Source organism: Giraffa tippelskirchi, chromosome 8 (genome assembly GCF_054371585.1).
Source record: "Giraffa tippelskirchi isolate mGirTip1 chromosome 8, T2T-mGirTip1v1.2.pri, whole genome shotgun sequence".
Classification (NCBI taxonomy): domain Eukaryota; kingdom Metazoa; phylum Chordata; class Mammalia; order Artiodactyla; family Giraffidae; genus Giraffa; species Giraffa tippelskirchi.
Genome location: NC_137282.1, coordinates 110,736,967 through 110,747,500, shown reverse-complemented (window position 1 = coordinate 110,747,500; position 10,534 = coordinate 110,736,967). Strand labels below are relative to the sequence as shown.

Sequence of the window (10,534 nt, the reverse complement as noted above, 5' to 3'; positions counted from 1 at the left end):
AGAGCAAGCCAGCTAGTATTAAAAGATATTTCTCATTCAAGCATGAAGGTTTGATGAGGCCTTTATCCTTTATTAAAATGCCAAAAGAATGATAAACTAGTCTATTTGGAATGACAGATGACAAAATCAGTTACTGTGTTTGACTGGAGTTTTGCTTGTTTGTGTTTAAAGTTCTCCTGATTTAGACTTTACGTCATTCCTTGAAGTAAAACTTTTCAAATACAGCACTGGATGGAGTTGAGAGGAACAAGGGCTTCCCAGCCAACTCTTTATTTACTGTAGCTACCTTCTCCATAAACACAGCCTTGGAACATGGGGGTTATGCCAGTGAGTGTTTAGACACTAAATCTGACATTGTTATTCAGTTTTCTGTTTTGTAAATTTACATGAAAAACTAAACACAGATGACAGCTGGTGATACAGCTTTCTTTATGAATGAAACAGAGACCATACCTTCCTTTTATGCGATGTCTGTGCAATGTTGTCACAATCAACCAGTTGACTGATAAATGCTTGATACATGTCTACTATAAGCAGGATATTTTGTGCAAGGATTTTAAGACATGACCTCTGCCTTTTGAGGTTATTACAATTTAGGGGAAAGATACAGGTATACGTAGAAAGTTGATAAACCAAAGCGATATATTAGGTTGGTACAAAAGTAATTGTGGTTTTGCATTGTTGAACCTTGTCATTTGATACTGGAATATGTTCTTAAATAAATGTGGCTATGTTATATAGATCAATTTAAAGTATGTTTCTTGATTTATGCTTTTTGCTAATGACTTATGCCTTGTTGTTTATTGTATATGTATTTTAGACTAGGGAAATGATGTTAGATAAAAAGCAAATTTGAGCAATTTTCTTATTCAAGTTCAAAATGGATCATCAAGCAGCAGAGACAGCTGGCAACATGAACAATGACAGCATGAACTGCTAATGAACATGCAGTGCAGTGGTGGGTCAAGAAGTTTTGCAAAGGAGACAAGAGCCTTGGAGATGAGGTGCATAGAAGCCCACTATCAGAAGCTGACAACAACCAACTGATCCTCTTACAACTACGTGAGAACTACATGCCCAAGAACTCAACATCGACCATTCTATGGCCATTTGGCACCTGAAGCAAATTGGAAAGGGGAAAGAGCTTGGTAAATGGGTGTCTTGTGAGCTGACCACAAATCAAAAAAATCGTCTCGAAGTGATATCTTCTCTTATTGTATGCAACAAGGAGCCATTTCTCCATTGGATTATGATGTGTGACGAAAAGTGGATTTTATACAACAACCGGTGATGACAAGCTCAGTGGTTGGGCTGAGAAGAAACTCCAAAGCACTTCCAAAAGCCGAGCTTGCACCCAAAGAAGGCTCATGGCCAATGTTTGGTGGTCTACTGCCAGTCTGATCCACTACAGTTTTCCGAATCCCAGTGAAACCATTACATCTGAGAAGTGCACTCAGCAAATCAATGAGATGCACTGAAAACTGCAACACCTGCAACCAGCATTGGTCAACAAAATGGGCCCAATTCTCCTTGACAATGAATGCCCCACTGTCCATCGTACAACCAATACTTCAAAAGTTGAATGAATTGGGCTACGAAGTTTTGCCTCATTTGCTATATGTACCTGATCTCATGCCAACTGACTACTACTTCTTCAAGCATCTCAACAACTTTTTGCAGGGAAAATGCTTCCACAACCAGTAGGATGCATAAAATATTTTCCAAGAGTTCACTGAATCTTGAAACGTGGATTATTTCTGCTACAGGAATAAATAAACTTATTTCTTGTTGGCAAAAATGTGTTGATTGTAATGGTTCCTATTTTGATTAATAAAGATGTGTTCAAACCTAGTTATAATGATTTAAAACTCAGGGTCTGAAACCACTATTACTTTTGCACCAGCCTAATAAATGGCCTTCCCTGGTGGCTCAGACAGTAAAGAATTCACCTGCAGTGCAGGAGACCTGGGGTTCGATTCCCAGGTAGGGAAGATCTCCTAGAGAAAGGCATGGCAACCCACTCCAGTATTCTTGCCTGGAGAATCCCCATGGACAAAAGAGCCTGGTGGGCTACAGTCCATAGGGTCGCAAAGAGTCGGACACGACTGACTGACTAAGCATAGCACACAATAGAAGTCCTTGCATTTTGAAGGCAAGGACCTAGAGCATCTGAACTAATGATTTTCCTGGTCCATGATATGCCACTCTGTGTTCAGCACAAAATGAATGGTATGGACCAGCGAATGTCAAACTTTAAGGTGCAAAGAATGCCCTTATTAAAAAATAAATTCAGATTCAGTGGATTTGAGTGGTAACTAGTACTTGTAGTTCTAATAGGTTCCCAGGTTACAACAATGCTGGTGGTATGGGGGCCACACTTTTTGTTGAAAGGAGATATAACAATATTACTCAAAGTGTGGTCACCAGATTCCCAGGTGCCTCCCCAGACACACTGAATCTGAGCTCATGGGGCTCAAGAATGATGTTTGAATAAACTCTCCAGGTAATTTTTATGCATTCTAAGGATTGAGATGCCCTGGTAGAGACATGACGTTTTAGGGGCTAAATTCAGAATACAGGTCCTTTCCCCAGCAATTAACACCCATGGTGATATGAGGCCTCTGACTTTTCAGGGACTGTCAATTCAGTACCAAGTAGCCTGATTTGACTTCTCTGACATAGGCAGGGGGAAGGCTGGCCAGGAGCCCCCACTAGAGCCTGACGCACACTAACACGTGGTCAGGCAGCACAGACTAGATCAGACTTGAGCATAGTGGCCAGAAAGGAGCTGTGATTTAGCCAGATTGATGGCTCTTCTTATTATAATACTCATGAGGAACAGGGACTATAATGAGTTTAGCAGATGTGGACACTCTAGTGCCGGAGAGTCTCTCTGCTTGAAAGGGAATTGCCATCATCCAATATATTGCCCTGTCCTCTGGCCTGAGATTGAGTTGTCACAGGCTCCCAGACACTGCTCTGGGCACCCCAGATGGTACTGGCTGACAGACTCCGAGCATGTCATTATGAACACATGCAAACCACATGAGGGCCACTAGCTTCTGGAGGAGAGATGCAGGGCCACCCCCACCCCCAAGGTCTTCAAAACACTTCTGGGAGGAAGAGACAACAGTGGGACCTCAGGTACTGGGAGGTCTTGGGAAAACAAAGACTCACGGAAAACCTTTAGAGGGAGGGGGATAGGCAGACGATGGGAACTGCCTCTAACAAGAAATTAACGTAAGAGTAAAATGTATTCCAGTTCTGGAATTTTCTCTTTTTCTCCCAGTTTCAACACTGTTTGATTGGTTGGAAGCATTGTTTTGGAATTCGAGTAGAAACATTAACTTTTCATTTTAGCAGAGAATTAATTATTTAGCAATGGTATAATGATCTTGTCCAGCTAGTAAAAATAAGGCAAAGACTGACTTGGAATTGACACATTCCTTGGACAATTAGTTTTCTTCAATCTAATTGATTTCACAAATCTAAGAAGCTCTTTAATCAGGCCTCATCCCTGACCCTGACTTTGGAAACTGAGCTTGACTTTGGAGCTGAAATACAGTTCTGGAAGGTTAACAACAAGCATGTCTGTATCTAGCCAGAATTATCCTGAGTTCTTGAATGAATCGAGGCCCTTTCTGCTGTCCCCAGACTCTAAACACAAATTTGTTGTTCAGTCACTCAGTCATGTCTGACCCTTTTGACCCCCTGAACTCCAGCATGCCAGTCTTCCCTGTCCTTCACTATCTCCTGGAGTTTTCTCAAACGCATGTCCATTGAGTCGATGATGCCATCCAGCCATCTCATTCTGTCACCCTCTTCTCCTCCTGCCTTCAATCCTTCCCAGCATCAGGGTCTCTTTCAATGAGTCAGTTCTTTGCATCAGGTGGCCAAAGTATTGGAGCTTCAGCTTTAGAATCAGTCCTTCCAATGAATATTCAGGCCTGATTTCCTTTAGGACTGACTGGTTTGATTTCCTAATAAACAAACAACAAAAGAGCCAGAAGAGGCTGTCCCCTGACACCCCTTCCACTCACTGACTTGCTGTGAATTCCACTGTTGTTCAGTTCAGTTCAGTTCAGTTCAGTCCAGTCCCTCAGTTGTGTCTGACTCTTTGCCACCCCATGGACTGCAGCATTCCAGGCTTACCTGTCCATCACTAACTCCTGGAGATAACTCAAACTCATGTCCATCGAGTCAGTGATGCCATCCAACCATCTCATCCTCTGTGGTCCCCTTCTCCTTTTGCCTTCAGTCTTTCCCAGCATCAGGATCTTTTCCAATGAGTCAGTTTTTTGCATTGGGTGGCCAAAGTATTGGAGCTTCAGCTTTAGGATCAGTCCTTCCAATGAATATTCAGGCCTGATTTCCTTTAGGATGGACTGGTTTGATCTCCTTGCTGCCCAAGGAACTCTCAACAGTCTTCTCCAACACCACAGTTCAATAGCATCAATTCTTTGTTCTTCAGCTTTCTTTATGGTCCAACTCTCACATCCGTACATGACTACTGGAAAAACCATAGCTTTAACTATATGAACCTTTATTGGCAAAGTAATGTCTCTTCTTTTTAATATGCTGCCTAGGTTTGTCATAGTTTTTTTTGAAGCAGCAAGCATCTTTTAATTTCATGGCTGCAGTCACCATCTGCAGTGATTTTGGAGCCCAAGAAAATAAAGTCTGTCACTGTTTCCATTGTTTCCCCATCTATTTGCCATGAAGTAATGGGACCAGATGCCATGATCCTAAGCTTTTTGAATGTTGAGTTTTAAGCCAGCCTTTTCACTCTCCTCTTTCACTTTCATCAAGAGGCTCTTTAGTTCCTCTTCACTTTCTGCCATAAGTGTGGTGTCATCTGCATATCTGAGGTTATTGATATTTCTCTTGGCAATCTTGATTCTAGCTTGTTCTTCATCCAGCCCTGCATTTCACATGATGTACTCTGCATATAAATTAACTAAGCAGGGTGGCAGTATACAGCCTTGACGTACTCCTTTCCCAATTTGGAGCCAGTCTGTTCTTCCATGTCCGGTTCTAACTGTTACTTCTTGACCTGCATACAGATTTCTCAGGAAGCAGGTAAGGCGGTCTGGTATTCCCATCTCTTTAAGAATTTTCCACAGTTCATTGTGAAAGTCTACTGGTGTAACTTCACTTTAAAGCTCTGAATTCCATTAAAATACAAATCGCTCTAGAATAGGTGACACCTTTATGTGTCCCAAGTAAGGCATCTTGCTAGGAAGAAGGGAGAAATCACAAGGGCCCAAGGGGTCCATGGGGCACCATGATAGAATAGGGCTCTGACATCTTGAGACAAGCCTAGCTTTTCTATTTCCAGACCTGTGGTTGCTAGGAAGGTTTATAACTTTAGGAAAGTTACTTAATGCCTTTTAGGAATGAAGCTTCTCCTCTGATAGATTATGATAATACTCATTCTACATGTTATCCACCACCAATCAAGGCCAATGAGAGAATACAGTGAAATCATAGGTTTGAAAATATTTTAAAAACCTTAGACTCTTGCAAATCTGAGCTATTATTTTCTAAGGTCTTTCTCTTGTTGTGTGCAAGGCAGAGCTGACCTTTTGAAGATGAACAAGTACCAACCAGTAAACTGGAAGTGAACTGATGCTTTTAAAAGTCAGAGTGTTGTCTATAAACAGTGCATGCATTCTTGGGAGGTCTTATCACCTTTGAGATACAACAACACCCAGTGGTTAAACTGCCAGACAGTCATTCAGGAAACTGAGTGACTCCAGCTTTGCACTAACAGCTGCTTAATATAGAAGTCATTTTATGGCAAAAACTCAGTAGCCCAAACCAAACCATTGATAGCCTTGAGTTATTTTAGTTTGTTTGGATCTTGGCTTTTATGTGATCTTAACTGGCTTCCTTTCCAGAACTTCACTGTGTGCAAAAAGCTTTTGCTTTCAATTGTTTATTGAATTACTTCAGGTGTCAGAATTAGAGGGATACAGCCCTGGAAATGATAAAAATAAGAAAAAGAAAAGTCTTTGAGCATGTTAGCCATTGGCCCCCAGACCTTGTGAAGATGGAGGTATGAGACTCCAAATTCCCCCAGTCAGGCCACGGGTTATATGTACAATTAGAGGACAGGGTTGAAGAGTACAAGAGGCAGGTCTAACAGAAAGCTGTTTCCACCTGGGAGAATGGCTTGGTTCCAGCCTGTTCCTTGTGGATTTGTTAATTGGATTTGCTCTTGCACTGAAGACAAATCAGCATATATGTTAGCTAGCGGTTTCAGGCATTGCAAAATTGGAATTTTGCTCCAGGAAAGGTTGGCCAAGAAACAAAAAGCACCTTCTCAAGAGGTTTAGTTCTACTGGACTGAAAGAACATTTACAGGTTCAGCAGAGCCAGGAAAGGACAGTGAAAGCTCTGTGTGTCTAAATTTCACTGCTCAGGATGGGAGACTCAGGTTAAGGGATGTACTTAAGCATTTTCACACACCGAAAAGACGCTGGGTTCCGGAGCTCTTTGGGAAAACAGCCTGCATACAAAGTTGTGTGGCCACCAATCCAGCTTCTGGTCCCACCTGAACTCAAGAGACACATAATCATCTTCACAGGTATATCACACTGCCACCCAACCTGCTAGATGAGGGTGCTTTTGGCCGTTTGTTAGTGCGGGCGTGCCTGCAGGACCGCCGGCACGAGTTTTTCCCACACTGAATGTGAGATTTTCTTCCATTTTACAGCCGCGACTGTTATGCACAGCCAGTGCAGCTGGTGGCAATAAAGTGTGTCTGGGGTTGCTCACCATTTGGGACAAGTCACCTAGCCCTGGTGGACCTGCGGAGACTTGGGAAAGATCCAGAAGAGAGGAGGCATGCAGTGGACAGCTAAGGACCACTGCACTCGAGCTGGGAGGATCAACTCAGAAGGCTCTATGTGGCTCAATGCAATGAGGAATCTCCTACTGGATCCTGGGACAGAAAAGGGCAGGAGTGGAAGAAATGGTGAACTCTGAATCAAGCCTGCAGTCTAGTTAATAATCTTACACCAATCTTAAGGTCTTAGTTTTGACAAATGTGCCATGGTTATGGAAGATGTTAACACCGAGGGAGCTGAGTGAAGAGGGTATGAGAAATCTCTGACCACAAATAGCATTGTACTTTTTATATAAATATAAAATTACTGGAAAACTAAATATGAAAAGTCTTTGGGGGCTAGCATGTAACTCGGAGGAATGAAATGGGCCAAATTGGGGGCAATCACAAACTAGCCAGCTCTTGCCTCTAGGAATGCCCACTGGTCACCTCTACCTAGTTGTTCCCAGGTGGCAAAGCAGGCCCCATTGTTTAGATTCTCTGAGTTTTCAAAAGAACTAAGAAAGTTGTGTTTGCATGTATGTGTTCTTGATTGTAATTTATGGTGGAAATTTAAAAACACTTTTTAGGGACAAAGCAAACAGAGCTGCTCTGTGAAGAGAATGGTCCATGGATGTGACCTCTTCTGGGCACCAGAGGCTTAAGTGCACCAGAGAAAGAGACCAGAGCCTTTACAAATGCAGATTCCTGGGTGTCTCCTTAGAGGTTTTGATTAGGGTCACACCCAGGATTCTGCATTGTTATTAAAAACAAAATGTATCCCAGGTGATTTTTGACACAGGAGGTTTGTTGGTTGCACTCTGAGAAATGTTTCTTAAAGGAACAAAATTCCTTTTTCTTAGGTTCTTCACTCTTTTAATTCAACATCTTATTTCTTCTCTCATCATCAGTGATACAGTTTCAAGACCAGTATTAAAATGTAGTCCCAGAAATGTGCTCTCTGAGATGGTAACAACCACTAGCTACAAGAGACCAGTGAGCACTTGAAATGTAGGCTCTAAGTGGAAAATTTATACATAGGACTTCAAAGACTTAATACAAATTTTAAAATGTAAAGCATTTTATGCATAAGTGTTTAACATTGATTAAATGTTGAGATGGTAATATTTTAGATATATTGGATTAAGCAGAATATATTAGAATTAATTAGCTGCTCTTAGGAAATTAAAATCACACATGGGAGTCACATGTATGACTCACATTGTATTTCTATTGGATGGTGCAGGTTTAGGCAACTGGAGTGAGGAGGCCTAGCATTCCAGCCCAAGTGCATGGAGGCAGAAGAAAGCTTAGTGTTCATATGTGCATGGGTGTGTGTATGCTCAGTCATGTCCGACTCTTTGTGACCCTGTGGACTGTAGCCCACCAGGCTCCTTTGTCCATGAATTCTCCAGGCAAGAATACTGGAGCGGGTTGCCATTTCCTTCTCCAGGGGATCTTCCCAACCCAGGGATCGAACACAATCTCACGTGTCTCCTATTTTGGTGGGTGGATTCTTTACCACTACCTCCACCTCAGGCTCTCTCATATGTCCATAATTCTGCCCAGATCACCAGGGCCAGGGATTTCACAGTGGAGACAGAGCCAACACTGTTCATGCTTTAGCATCCCTCCCTAGAAAGACAGCAGGAGGCAGCAGGCTGAGATCTGGGGCCCTTGGGTCCTAGCCATGTCTGCCTCTGCCACCAGAGGCATGACCAAAGCCACTCATATAATCTATATATCACAGAAGAATGGAAAAAGTACAGTTCATTGTAGGTACCATTTCTAAGAGATGCAAGGAAAGCTAGAAATTCTGCTAGGTATTAAAGTAGGCTCAGAATAAGGCAATGTCCCTGATCTAGTCTCAGATTAAGAAATATCAATAGTATTTTCAGAAGTATAAGGAAGTTTTAAAAATTTTCAGGCTGATGTTAGAGTGAGTCATTCAGTGAAGTTAACAAAATACAGTCACTGAGAGAGAACAGGAATCTTACTTCCCAAATGACAAAGGAGGATTATGAGATCCTGTTAGTGGTTTGGGTTGAGCAGAATGTCTCAAACCCTATTTTCCCTTTCTTCTATTCATCAGATCACCAAATGCATTGTGTCAGCACTTTCCAGTCTTAATTCTTTAAAAACATCTATATGCTTCAAGACAAATTTTATCATGTGTTTTTGATTCATTTATACATAACAAATAAAAATGTCCTTTTGTAAGAACCATTTGATGTCCCAAACTACTCTTGATCTCCATTAATAATCCTGTTTTCTTTCAAACTTAAGGTCCCATTGTATCTATACAGAAACCTAAATTCAGGTCTAAAGTTAGAGTTCACAGAATTCAAATAGTCTTACAACTTGGCAAGATGAATTTTACTGATTCAGTTTTAAATTGATGCCATGGAACATATACATACCTGCTCATTCTTTGAGGATCACTTTCTTGATCTTACCTGCCTGAGCCATGCATATTGACCTTTGTTGATTTTTTTTTTTATTAGTGTCTCTATTCATCATCTTTTTCTTTGGCAATTACTTCTCACTTCCCTGTTTGAAACGGTTGTCTGCAAGCCCTCAATCCCCAACTTCTCCTCTCAGTCTCCAAAGCTCTAACCATTCTCTGCCCCTCTGCTCTGCCTGCTTCTCATCACATTCAGCCTTCACTTCAAGTTCAATTCCCATTGGTAAATTTCTGCCTCTACCCCAGGGTAACTTTCCTTCTGCCTTGTTTTGTTGCCCAAGGTTTTGCACATGTCCTTCAGGTTGTTCTTCCCTTTTCCCCCCTCCATTCGATCCACAAGGGGTGGGAAATCTACAGACAACCTGTATTTCTGACCCAGATATTCCACACCTGAAACCATCAGCCCCCTTGCATAAAGGGCTACATGTAACTAGGAATAGGCATGAGCCTGAACCCTAGACCCACTGACCTAGTAGTACATGATAATCTGGTCTCTTACTCTTGATTTCTTCATGAGAAGGAAATAAAATGAATGTACCAATAATAAGTACTGCTTTGATGACCTTGAACTATGAGGACAATTCAGCACATGTCATTTTTAACAGACAAAAGTACACATAGTCGATACAGTCTTAGAGCTGATGGTTTTGACTCCAGACCACAAGTTTGTCTTCAGGAGTCCCATCGCTTAGCACATTGGTCCATTTGGTCTCTCAGTCTCCCTAATTCAGAGAACAATTTCCCCATGGTGCTTAGAACTCCCCACTGCAGCCTCCTGTGGGCAGTCCCAAACCCTATCAACATACACACTAGTCCCATCGTGCTCCCTCGGGACCTGCCTCCGGGGAGACAAGAGCTACCTGAGCTGACGAGTCAGGAAGGTCAAGCAGTGAGGCGTGGATGCTTCAGCCCACTTCCACCGTTACCCATTTACAAAAGAAGACACATGTGACAGAACCACAAAAATAAGGATCAAAATCAGTCGAAGGCTAGAAATTAGAAGGGAGAGGAGAGAAGCACATCAGAGACCCAAGATTTACCATGAGTGAGCCGTGAGGTGAGTTTTAAGACTCACAGCAATCAGAGGAAAAGCAGAGAGATGTTGAGTTTTACACTTTTGTGTATGACCCAGGAAGTGTGCAAGTTCTTTGGTAGAACTTGTTTTCTCCTGGCAATAAATTCTTGGAGGTTTTTGTTGAATTGACTTTTATATAAATGACAAGATAGAATGAAAGCGGCTT

At 42.0% G+C, this 10,534-nt stretch overlaps 1 long non-coding RNA gene across 1 annotated transcript in view; it reads left to right on the top strand.

The window, feature by feature from the left end:
• LOC145516437 (uncharacterized) overlaps positions 1 to 9,052 on the top strand; it is a 141,465-nt gene extending 132,413 nt beyond the window's left edge. The window contains exon 4 of the long non-coding RNA XR_014061392.1: positions 6,719 to 9,052. This is a non-coding gene — a long non-coding RNA (uncharacterized LOC145516437). The remainder of the gene's footprint in view (positions 1 to 6,718) is intronic.
• Positions 9,053 to 10,534: the final 1,482 nt, after the last annotated feature.